Genomic DNA, 13,831 nt, shown 5'->3' with positions numbered 1-13,831 from the left:
TACAATTACACGATATAAAAGTCTCTGATTACTTGACAGAAAAATATGCTCTATGGTTAGATTTCAGAACGATAGATGAAAATGCTTTGCATGGGACCGGTCGACGTATTGAAAATGCAAGTGAAGGAATCACTTCACAAATTGAAAAGAACGCCGAAACTGCAGGCTCCTTAAACGCTTATATATATCTAATCATGGACGCCCAATTAAACATTCAAAACGGTGAATTTATGTCTATCTTGTATTAATAAAATGGTGAAACAAAGTAACACACTTTACATAAAAGAGCCTCACACAGCATTATTCAATGGTCCTACAGGTTGTGGAAAATCTAAACGTGTTGTAAAATTATTAGAAAATGAATACTTTGATCACTTTGATTTCATCGTGATTATATGTGCAACATTAAGATGGAATAAAACATACAGAGAACAAAAATGGTTTTGGACTGATAAATTCGCTATTTTAATTGAGCCGGAAGGTATGTTATATGAATGGATTAAGAAAATGGACTTTTTCTGTACTGGATATAAAACCTTATTTCTGACTGATAACATCATCGCTGATGAAAAATTGGACATAAAGAGACAGCCTTTGCTCAAGTTGGCAATTAGCGGTAGACATCGAAATCATTCAGTATGGTTACTTACACAGTCATACACAGCTATACCTAAAAATTTACGACGGCAAGCTAAAATTTTATATGTGTGGTATCCAAAAGACGGACAAGATCTCGCAACTATTCATGAAGAGAATGATGTCATTGAATCACGATCAGAGATCCAGATAGTTAAGGAAAGGCTAAAAGATGGTAAATATACACATTTAGTCATGAGAATGGAACACCCAAGAACGTATGTGATTTGCTGAGCAGGTTGACGTTTTTTGTTACAAGACTCTTGTAACAAAGTCATAAGAAGATAGCAAGCTCCTGCGCAGCAAATTTCAGCAAAACTATAAAAAGATAGCAAGCTCCTGCGCAGCAAATTTCAGCAAAACTATAAGAAGATAGCAAGCTCCTGCGCAGCAAATTTCAGCAAAATTTCAACAAGTCTACAAGAAGATAGCAATCTCTTGTGCAGCAAATTACAGCACAGATACAAGAAAATCACAACAAATATAACAAAATGATAGAATATGTTAACTTCATGCTATTAAGCATCCTGCTGTGGTTTTGCTATTTTTGCTTTAAAAAATACCTCTCCCTAATAAAAATGGCGGAAACAGCAATCGATAATTTAATTGGACATGATATTCCAGGTGGATTTCCACCACCGCCCGAGGATGATAAAAAGCAAAAATTGCTTGAGTGTGTGTTGACCGGAAATAGCAAGCTATACTTAGGGAAAATGTACACGGAAGAACAAATTCAAAAGCTCAAAGATGAAGAGGTAAAAAAACATTTTAGTATATATGACGCTAAACTATCAGGTCAGATGGTGAAGTCCTTAGGGCAATCAATCATTCACATGTATTCTATGGGGGCTTGTGCGGTCTTGGGAATAAACAATCAAAATGCATTGAGCAATGACCTAGAAAATGACCCCTTCCTAAACTCTGCCCTTCAAAGATTCACATGCGATTTGTATTATAAATTTGGCTAATTGTTAGCACCGCTCAGTGTCGGTCTTATTACCGGAAGGCATCATATCAACGGAAGAAATTTAAACACAAATAATATAAATATAGCAGATAATAAAAATGTCAGAAGAACAGACCCCCATTCAAGTGTCAACGAAGAACCCTAAAAAGGTTGAAGCAGGTAGGAGGTTGGCGGAATACAACTGTAAAAAGCGAGAAGAATTGAAACAAGCGTCTATAACACATGCACAGACACAGTCATCTCAAAAAGAAAGTGGAGAGGCAGATTCTACCATCAAACCAAATGAAAAGCCTATGAACTACGCTATAGGAGGAATAATAGCTCTCAGTTTAGTTGGTGGCTTTGCTTATTTTGTGTATAAAAAGAAGGACCAAGCGCTATATGCTATAACAGGGCCGAAGGGTGCCCCCTCACCGCCGCAAAAATCTAAAATACCTGTGAGAATAAATAAACTTGAAATGGAATAAAAGGATAATCCTGCAATATATAATCTCACAATATATAATAACATGGACAAGAAAAGTATCGTCAACGATTTATATCACGCATCGGTCGTCTGCGTTTTCGCTATCGGCTATTTGATGCTAGGAAAAAAGGTGTTAAAAATGTCACCTCCCTCAATTCAAAAGTTTGATTTGGAAGATACCGGAAAATTAGTTGCTATTGTTGCCGCTAGTGAAATATCAAGGGAATACTTAATTAAGCAAAAGATTTTACCTGAAACTATCAATATCTAAATATGGCTTCAATTGCAATGATGTTGGGAGGGGCTTTAGCTAACGCTTTGGCTTTTACAGGCTCAAGCTATCTCTTTTCAAGCTTATCTAAAGACAGAATTGATAAGGAAAGAAAGCGTCATGATTTGGCCATAGAACAATTACAAAAAGCCCAGGTTTTATGGCAACAGAAAAGACAAGAGAGAATTGATTTTATCAATAAGCAGCTCAGACTTGAAAAGAAGGCTGATTCAAAATTCATAGAATTAAACGATGCAATGCGCGAATATAGCAGAGTTTTTGGAGATAAACTTGAACCTTTACCACGGGAGCCTGTATTGAGCGACTTTTATACACCGAGTCAGGATCAACATGAAAGGGAATTGGCATTTATTACTTTGAGTATGATCGGAATTGGTGGAATTGTGTGGTATTTTGAAAGATAAACATGGGGAACAAAAAATGTTACATGTATCATGTAACATATAAGCAGTAGGAGCATTACCGTTTTGTCATGAGATAGGTGTATATCAGACCTCCGATTCCAACTACCAAAGCCCACAGGTTTTGACTCAACCAACCCACCACCTCTTTCGCTCGATTGAGTATCCATGACACGATGGATCCTAATATACCCGGTAGAGCCACAGCGGCCTTACCCGCCAACCTTTCCAAGAGGGACCCCAACGCCTCCAACTTGTTTTTTATCCATTCCTTTGCACCGTCCTTTTTATTATCACCTTTGTCAAGATTTTGTGAGTGATCGGCGGATGACCCCCCACCTCGAGGTAGCAAAGCTTCCACAAGGACACCAATAGCCATGCCAAACGCTGTTAATATGCTGACAACAGTGATACCTTGTTCACGGAATAGTGTTCGTATCTTTTCACTCAATGTAGTATCTTTGTCAAGGAGTTTAGTAATCGTCTCCTTGATGCTTGTTATTTGACTGTTAAGTTCATCTTTGAAAATATCTATACTTTCTTGTCTAGTTTTCAACTCATGTTGCAAACCTTTCAACCTATTTTTGACTTCATTTTGTTGTTCCTCGGTCATATTTGGTGTGTTTTCAATCTCTTCCAACTTGTTTTTTTTCTATATCAATATGCTGTTCGAGTTGAACCTTTTTTGCAACTGCATCTTGAAGACTTCCTCGTATATTTCTCAATGATTTATCTAATCCTAACAATTCACGCATAGGATATTCAAATAGATCACCGGTCCGGGTTGTTTCATGATCGATTGATGATTGGCTCACCAGATGTTCTGTATCTAGCTCAGTGTCAGTTGCATTTGTTATTTTAGACGTTGGAGGTAACTCATCTTTAGCTCCTAATAAAGTTACAAATTGTCGGGCTGTAATCTCACCTTCTGGTATATCATACCCTAATTTGCGCAGCCTTTCTTTACCTAATATATCTGCTATAGTACCAATAGCTCGCAGTTTTCCTCCTCTTTTTGTCAATGGTGTGCTACTGTCTTTGTAGGATAATTCCCCATCACGCAATATAAAAAGATCAGTGTGAATCGCGTCCGTAGACTGACCAATCTTCTCTCCTATTTCATTATACAGCCCTTCAACCATTTTCTGCAAAACTCTAGTATTCAGACTGAGACCTCCGAATGATGTTTCCTTTTCACCTGATGTATGTATTTGTACACTCGTACGGTCTCCAGTGGTATGAGAGGAAGCGTCTCATCTGTTGTCTCATCTGACCTCCCATGGTCTACAAAAGGTTCAAAGTCAATGTCTGCCATTTTACTTATTTAGAGGGTAGTTTTTCTCTTTTTTAATAAGATAATTTCTCTCTAAAATAAAAATGAGTTTTAAGATTTATCCAAAGTTACCCACTGCTCCTGAGTATTCGAGTGAGCAAGACAAGTTTAACACAAGTATAGTGAATTCTCAACTTGAGGAGTTGATAAAATTAAAAAACAAATTCAACAACAAGTATGAGAAATACAACAAAGCGCTAGACCGATTAGTGCTTTTAAATGTCGGCGCGGGCGCTTTAACCATTGCCTCTGGTATTGGTTCAATAGCAACAGGCGCTACTCTTATTGGAATTCCCGTTTCTGTCGGATTAGGTGGCTCTATTTCCGCCAGCATTATCAGCGTTGATTAAAAAATATCAAAAGAAACTCGACAAAGCCATGAAATTATATGATGTTGTAACATCTGCGATTGCTGTGTTTGAAACCGCTATCTCACAAGCATTGAATGACGGAAAGATTAGCCACAAAGAATTTCAAGCTTTAGGTGGTACATACTACGAAGCTCTGGAAAAGATGACCAGAACAGATAGAAAGATGGAGTGTGAAACACGCAGTCAGTGTGAGAAAAGTTTAATGGCGGAAATTCAAAATCTAAAAAAGACGTTAAATCCAGAACAAAGTTTGTAATGTGTGCCTGTGTACCATTCATATATTTCATGTGCTATTTGAAAAATTAATATTTGAAAGTGGTATAAAGAGACATAATCGTAAACATATAAACAAAACAAACACTGGAATTTCCAACAGCTGAAACATTTGAACAAAACATGGAGAGAGCTACCTGAAAACGTGATTTACCTTGTTAAATCTGTGAGAAGGATAGCCACACCCGTGTCCAAGTATGCAGAGCTCCGAGACATAAACGGAAATATATACAGGACGTGGTTGCCCTCAAAACTTTGCGTTGAATTAAAAGATTATGATTGGGACTCTAGGGAAGCCTTTGTCAGATCAAAAGGTCTCGAGCATTCTCAAAAGAATCACGAAAGACAGTTTTTTAATTATGACATTATGTGGCGCTAAACCCTGCAAGACAAAATCACAATCATCTTTACTAGAAACAAATAAAGATACTTTTTATGTATCGTCCCCTTTTTCACCAACCTTGCACATAATCAGGAGGTAATTCTGTATCTTCAGGTATTAACATCAATTCCTCTTTTACAAAAGCTCGTCTAGGTCCGTCCTGAACATAGTACATTACATGGTTACCAGGTTGCACTATTACCTCACGCAATCTATATATGTGTTTTGACCATATTCTATCGGTTGCTCGTATCCGCCCATCATCATGCTCTTCACCCGGTTGTAGTAAATATCTATACAAGCCATCTTGAGGTAATTCTACTTCAGGTGGATAATTCTCTCGTTTAGCAAGAGGCACCTCTTTCATTATATTAGCATCTTTTGGTTTCATACCAATCATCTGCGTCTTTGTATCGTTTAGCCTATCAATCAGTTTATACAAATGCCTAACCCATGTAGATGATACCTTTTCCGAATCATTCAGTTCTTGAGCATCTTGTATTTTGAATAAATTTTCGGCAAGTACTTTGTTCAACGCCTCAACAAAAGCTGTGTGTGTATGCTTATATTTTGTAGTCGCTCTTTTAATTTCAACCTTATACTTCTCCAACAATTTTGATACATCTGCTTTGAATTCTGAACCGTTATCACATTGGAAAGTTTTCGGATAAGTTAATGGTCCAGCCTTGTAGATGTCTTCAATCATAGCGGCAACCTCTTTGGCTTTCTTAGTCCTCAAAGGTCGGGCTACTTTGTATCTGGAAGCAGCATCGATTCCTGACAAAATGTACTTATATTTATTACCATACAGTATGTCACCAGGCATGTACAATAAATCGAATTGATGTAATTCATTAGGAGTAGTAACTTCATATGAGGTCTTTCAAGTTTTGGAGCAGGTAAATGTACTTGCCAAAATGCTTGTTTTGATAGCCACTTCTTAATTTCCTTTAGTCTGAGGCCGAATCCTCTTAAATTCTAGACTTCCTTTTGTCCTTTTCATACATTTTGAGGTTGATAGTAAATCTCTTGAAGTTTAGAGTTTGACATTTTTTTATTTATGCACACCTAGCTCATTTTGTTATGATGTGGTACGACAAAAGTGCCTTAAAAGTTTTTTATTCCTTATATGTAAGGAATAAAGATGTCTGACAAAACAGAATTACATTGCGATACTCCCGTATCAGACTACAAACCAATGAAAGTTAAGGCGCTACGAAAATTATGTGCGTCACGAAAAATAAAATATCCTCACCAAATGAACAAAACTAAATTGATTGATGTGCTTGAAAAGAATGATAAGGATCCCTCTTATATTGTTGATCCTGATACTAACCAAGCATGGAATAGATACAGTTCGAACTGGATTCAAAACAACAGAGAGAAATATCTCAGATACAACAAACGTTATAATGACAAGAGAAAGAGGCTTTCCAAAAAATAAACCGACCTTGCTTGTTTGGTACTTAATGCGAGTAACAAAACCCGACGGTGGAAAAGTGAAAAAAAGATCTTAAAGAGAGTTATTCGTAATAGTATATCACAAACATATCAAGACTATGGCTTCTCAAAATACTGTTCTTGAATTAACGCGAAATACCGTTGTTGAATTAAGAGCTCTCGCTAGAGAACGCGGCCTACATGACTACTCAAGACTCAGAAAAGCTGAGCTGATCGAATTATTATCACCCACTAGACCTGTGCCAGCGCCTAGACCCACTAGACCTGTGCCAGCGCCTAGACCCAGTAGACCTGTGCCAGCGCCGAGACTGATGAGGAATGTCAAACCTGTCACAATTATTCTTAGCCAACAAGATATGGATTTGTTTGAGCAGCAAGAAATGGCTTAAAACTAGACCTCAGGTAAAAAGTAAGTTAAATGAATGGAGAGAATAGTTTGTAAATCATGTACCGAAAGTTATAAAGGAGAAAAGAACTAAATCTTTCAGAACCATGAAGGATAAGGTTCTGGGTTTATATAAAAAGGGTAATGGAGAGAAAGAGGTGGAAGAAGAAAAAGAGGTGGAAGAGGAAAAACCTTATACTTCTATTGAAGAAGCGTTTGATGGTTCCTACAAAAGGTTCAAGATAAACTCCGATGGGAAGAAGAGCGTCAAAGTCTTTTTCAAAAAGGTTCAAGCTATCGTTAAGAGGTTGATGAGGGGTGTGCTCAAGCAGAAAAAGAGCCAGGCGACCTTATGGGTGAAATGGGTAAGGGAGGAAGACAATAAAAGTATCTATGTCGATAAAGCGTTCAATAGCTATATGGAGATAATCCATAACAAGGATGACATTTCTGATGTTTTCGATTGGATGCGTAATAAGATAATCGAGCAGATTGAAAACCCTGCGCTACCCAACAGTGGATTCACAATCGATAAAATCTTGCATATGCATGTGGACTTTCATAAGCTAAAATTAACGAGAGGTAGCTCTTATTTACATCTACCTGTCAGTTTCAGTGGAAAGCGATCTGTGATTAACCCTTGTGAATCATATAGTTTCTGAGGCGAAAAGGTTGTATAACATGTTTCCCAGGACAACAATGACTCCTCTGACAAAAGAAGAACGTGATAGCCATGAAAATGCCACTAAATGCCACATTTGCATGGAAGCATTTGATGACAAAGATGACATCAAGGTTAGAGATCACTGTCATTTTACTGGCAAGTTTCGCGGAGCTGCTCATCGAGAATGTAATATCCGATACAAAGTGCCTAATTATATTCCAGTTGTCTTTCATAATCTTAGCGGATATGATGCGCATCTATTTATCAAAGAGCTTGCGAAGCAAAATGGAAAAGAAAATATGAGCGTCATCGCTGAAAATAAAGAGAAATATATGTCTTTCTCAACGGATGTTAAGGTTGGTGAATACATTGACAAAAATGGGGAGACTAAAGTCAAAAAGATATAATTGAGATTTATTGATTCGGTTTGTTTCATGGCTAGCAGCTTGGTAAACAATCTATCTGATGATCAGTGTAAAAATCTTCGAAAATTCTTCAATGATAATGAGCAATTCAAAATAATGAGAAGAAAGGATGTATACCCATATGAATATGTTGATTCATTCGATAGGTTTAATGAAACTAAGCTTCCGGCGAAAGATGATTTTTATAGCAAGTTGAACATGAGTGATATCAGTGATGCTGATTATGCGCATACTCAGAAGGTATGGAAAGACATGAAAGTTGAAAATATGGGTGTTTATCATGATATCTACCTGAAGACAGACGTTCTATTGCTTTCTGTTGTTTTTGAGACTTTTAGGGAAACATGCTTGACAAACTATAAACTGGATCCTTTACATTTTTACACTGCTCCCGGGTTAGCTTGACAAGCGTGTTTGAAAAAGACCGAGATTAAGCTAGATTTGTTTCATGATATGGATATGTTTCTCTTCGTAGAGCAAGGTATTAGGGGAAGTCTCTGTCAGGCTATTCATAGACACGCCAAAAAAAACAAATGTACGGGCGAAAAATATAAGACTTTTGAAGAGACCACCTATCTACAATATCTCGATGCGAACAATCTGTATGGATAGGCCATGATTCAGAAGCTACCAACAGGGAAGTTCAAGTGGGTTGATGCTAGTAAATTTACCGTTAAACTCATTTCAAAGTTGGCTGCGGAAAATGGTGAAGAGGGTTACTTCCTTGAGGTTGATGTGATATATCCAAAAGATCTACATGATAATCATAACGATCTTCCTTTCATGGCGTCGAAAAGCTGACACCGTGTCTTTCAGACAAGAAGAACTATGTCATTCATATCCGTGCGCTTGATCAAGCGTTGAAGCATGGTCTTGTTCTTGAGAAGGTTCATAGAGTGCTTAGATTTAAGCAAAGCGCATGGTTAAAGTCGTACATAGATTTTAACACTGATTTGCGTGCCAAATCAACGAATGACTTCGAGAAGGACTTTTTCAAGCTGATGAACAATTCAGTCTTTGGTAAAACTATGGAGAATCAACGTAGGCACAAAGACATACGCTTGGCTACCAAGAAAGAACAATATGAGAAGCTGGTGATGAAGCCTAACTTCAAGGGTGCTATCTGCTTCTCAGAAACACTGATGGAAATGCAGAAAATCAAAGTCGTATTGAACAAGCCAATCTACCTAGGATCCTCCATCTATCGAAGATGGTTATGTATGAGTTTCACTATGATTACATGAGACCAAAATATGGTGACAGACTAAAGCTCTGCTACATGGATACGGATTCATTCGTTTATCATATCAAAACCGACGACTTTTACAAAGATATCGCCGACGATGTAGCTTAGAGATTTGACACATCAGGGTACGATAAGAAAGATGGTAGATCTCTCCCATTAGGTTTGAATAAAAAGATCATTGGTCTGATGAAGGATAAGTTAGGTGGCAAGGTAATGACGGAGTTTGTTGCTCTAAGAGCGAAGAATTATGCGTATAAACAGCTAGACGGAAAAGAAGACAAGAAGTGCAAGGGAGTCAAGAAGTGTGTGGTGAAGAAGACCATAGGGTTTGATGATTATAAGAGACGCCTGTTCGATGGTGAAAATGTTTACAGAGAACAGATGACCTTCCAATCGATTAAGCATGATATTCACACCATAAAAACAAATAAACTCGCTCTCAATGCAGATGATGATAAACGCATAATTTTAGAAGATGGTATTACCACATACGCTAGGGGCCATTATAGACACATAGAGGAATAGCATGGTATGGAGGGACACAGGGCTCGGGGGATATAGGACAACACGGTAGGATTTGGCGAGGATTTTTTTGCTATTTAGCGATTTAGCGAAATATCGTTAATTTAACGGACGTGCTCGATGATTTTGACGTAATTGTCCTAATATCGGAAGTTTTTGAGATGACCCGTTAAATTCAGCGGGCATTTGCAGGAAAATGATCGTCACACTTTTGTCCTAACATCGGCATTATCCTGTCTCTATACCTGCGTGAAATCCTTATAATTGATAAAATATAGTAACTCTCGTTAGGTTATATCTTTGGTTACAATGACACAGTTATTTTACGAATACGGAGAAAAAAAAAAGAAAACAATCATCAGAATAAACAAGCAATAAACAATACATAAACAATAAATTCCTGCATACAGATAAAAATAAGAGTTATGGATTTTAGAATGTAAGTCACTTTTGTAAACCAGGAACAATAATGGTCCAAAGAGAGATCCTTGAGAGACTCCGTATGCCTCCAAAGGATCACATCGGACATAGGTTGTTCATCAAGGTGACTTGGTGTCTGTTAGAAAGACTGTAACCAATCCAAAGAACTATCCGAAAACCATAACAGTATAAATTTTTTAAAAGAATCTTATGTTTCACTATATCAAAAGCCTTTTTAAAATATATCAAAACTGATCATCATCAGGCACACAAGAACAGCACTAAAAGTGAAACGCAATTTTCGAAAACCAGATTGTTTAGTACTTAATAGAAATCATTTTCTCTTGAACAATTCTTTTAAATACTTGACAATACAGGACAACCGAAAGAATAGAATATTGAAATAAGGGAGTTATTCATTTACTCTCCCAACATGATTGAACATAACAAGTAGGTAAAAATTTATTACAAAAATGTGGTAAAAAGGGTGGAAAAACTTTGAGACCAGCTTTTAACACTCCTATACCAACCTGTACCAGCGACTTTAATGTTTTTTGCACTATTTATTATAATGGTAAGAGCATTTTCATCAACGTCTTTAAAGACAAAGACTATATCATTGACCAATAATAACAAAAAAAGTCAAAAGTATTGGAAATAATTTTAGGGTAATTTATTTCCATGTTACTATCTCTTTATTGGGCACAAGTTTCTTCCGTGATCATTTACTTTATTGCCATAATGATGCCATTTCAATTTTCCCGTCATTTTATTGACCTGATTTTATGATGATTTGAATTTATCACAGTCAGAAAATGATTTTGTTTTTGAGGATTCTTTCTTTAGAAAATTCTTTACTGCTACAGCATGTATAAGGTCATCTAGTGATTGTGAGCAATTTTTTTTTCAAAAAAACAGCATATGCATCAATAGACCTAATTTAATATCGCATTTTCATGATCAGCCATGGTTGCGAAAAATCAAAACATTACATGAAGACGAGGTTAGTTTAGATAAATTTCAGGACGCCAAGCTGTTTACTAGCTGTTCTGACCTTAGTTATAAACAAATGTTGGTTTTATAATTTTCAACTGCCATATTGAAAGGATGGTAGTGGATAGAATTATATCGAGGGTATTAGTAGTGGTAGTGTGACAAAAATTATGAATATTTATTGATATTAAGTGTGTACTTATGGTAACTTTAACGTTGGCTGGCTAGCTATAGAGCTAGCTAGCCAACAAACGTCTTGTTTCTTACTCTTACAAAAAGTTTATATTTTATACTGTAAGTTATAAAATGTCTAGTTTACTGAAACTTCATATAACTTATATAATTATAATTTATAATTTATATATATTTATAGTTATATAGGTTATAATTATTTTCCTAAAAATATTACCCAGGTTTTCATAGCCAGATATTATAGGTTGGATGTTATAGCTAGCATGTACTCAGGAATGATGTGCTGCCCAGCTGTGTATCGTTATTATTCTCACACTCCTCTGCTAATATACTTTAACCTTTCCACTTAGTATACATTTATAATAAACATATTTTGGCTGAACCCAGTGTACTCAGTAATCACAAATTGTTTATTGTTTTTGTTCTGTTTATATTCATATTATTTTCAAGAAATGAAAAACCTATACTATTAATCACAAATTGTTTATTTTTTCGGTTCTGGCATAAACCAATTTCTTTCAGAAGATGAAGAAACAACTGAAAATGCTGCTGCTCTTACGAAAATGTTTTTATCACACATTTACATAAATAAAAAATACGTAGTAGGCTATTCTCAAAGAAAATAGACTCAAGGTTCTTAAAACTGTTCTTATTCTCTTTGGAATTAACTTGACAGCAAGATTAGGCCTCTATCAACTATTTTGAAAATGACAGTGTTAAACTTGTAAGGTTATGTTTTTTGGATTATCCTCAAAAAATAAAACACAGCCATTTATTGGTTGTTAGGCCGTCTGTATATATTTAAAGTCTGTTATAAGTTATTGTGGTAAATTGATCAAGTATTAAACATATCTAAGGGAGTGTTGCCCAGCTTAACTGGCTAAACGTTATTGCATTGAAACAACATGTGACTTGTAACAAATCATGAGCAGTTTGTTCATCTACAATTCTATTAGCTTTTAAAGAAATCATCCCCGCTCCCCAAAAATGCCTATTGATTATTATTTCATTAAAATACATAGTTTTTTGTTTAAAGAATATATTGCCCCCTTACAGTAGCTTAACCCTATTCGGTCAGGGTTTTTTCGAACATACTATGCGGAATCCGCCCATCCCCCCTCAATAACTTTTCATAGGGTTGTTCAAATTGAATCAAACTTGGCACACTTATAGTACGTCATAAAAGGAACAAAATAGCAGCAATAAGTTTATGCTTGCGTCAGCACATTTTCTGTGACGTTATCAGAAGCTGGAAATTTCTTTAAAATGACACTATCTGCCTAAAATTTCAATTACTTTTGTTCCAGATAGAATTTTTGCATTCTGTTTGAAGTTTCTGAAAGCTAAATAAAAGTTATATAACATATTTTCGTTTTTTACGTGGATCGCATAAAAAATTGCCCAAAATTGCCCGATAAAATCCGTTTTTCCCGATTTTTGGGTAAAATCCGACAAAGTCGGGAAATCGGATTAATGAAGTGTACAAATTATGCAAAATGATTCATCCTAAGAAAACAAAATTGTGTAGCAACTTTCAAGTTCTAAACATAATCTTAACAAGAGTTATTATATTTTACCCATTATAAGGATTTCATAGAGATTTTTAGGGGTAGTTTCGAGTAATGGCCAATATCAAAGCCTCTGAAAGGTATGGGACCTAAAAATTTAGCATGCAGGTTTCTTATGGATAAATATTAAAACTCAATATGTTTCATAGCCATATAACATAGCAATAAGGAGTTATTTAAAAAAAAAGCATCAAGGGGTAGGGTTAAATTTGGAAACTTAACAAGTATAATACAGAAAAGTTTTTATGTTAATTCTATCAAATTTGCCTAATAAGAGCACCCTTTAAAAAAAATTATTTTTACATAAATTGTTATTCTTTGCTTTTACGTACAAATAAATTACAATACCCATAGTTCTACCTGATGTGGAATAACAAATCTAGCAATACTGATAGAAATACTACTTATTGAACGAACATTTTGGGAATTTAAAAAAACAACAACAATTAGCTAGCTGCAACGGTAACATTCTTACAGGGTATAATTTTTAAATAATCAAGGCTCAAGGATACTTATGAGTATTACCTTGGGTGACTGCATTGCTCTTATTACATTTTGTTGAATATATAACATGATAAAGACCAAAATTCAGTCTAATACCACCAACCCAACATGCTTAGGAGGGTAGCCAAGTCTTAATGTTATTTACAGATGTTTTGAAAAATAAAAGACATCCAATAACAAAGAATAAAGTGTATATATATGTCAACAACATTGGTTAAAGCTCCAACTAGCTAGGTAGTAGTAATCAGTGCTATGTGCTAGTGTAGCTAAATATATAATCCAAACCAATTTCAACCATATCTAGCCAGCTAAACACTAGAAAGAAATATA

Source organism: Hydractinia symbiolongicarpus, chromosome 2 (genome assembly GCF_029227915.1).
Source record: "Hydractinia symbiolongicarpus strain clone_291-10 chromosome 2, HSymV2.1, whole genome shotgun sequence".
Lineage (NCBI taxonomy): Eukaryota > Metazoa > Cnidaria > Hydrozoa > Anthoathecata > Hydractiniidae > Hydractinia > Hydractinia symbiolongicarpus.
Note: the sequence above shows the minus strand (reverse complement) of the source record.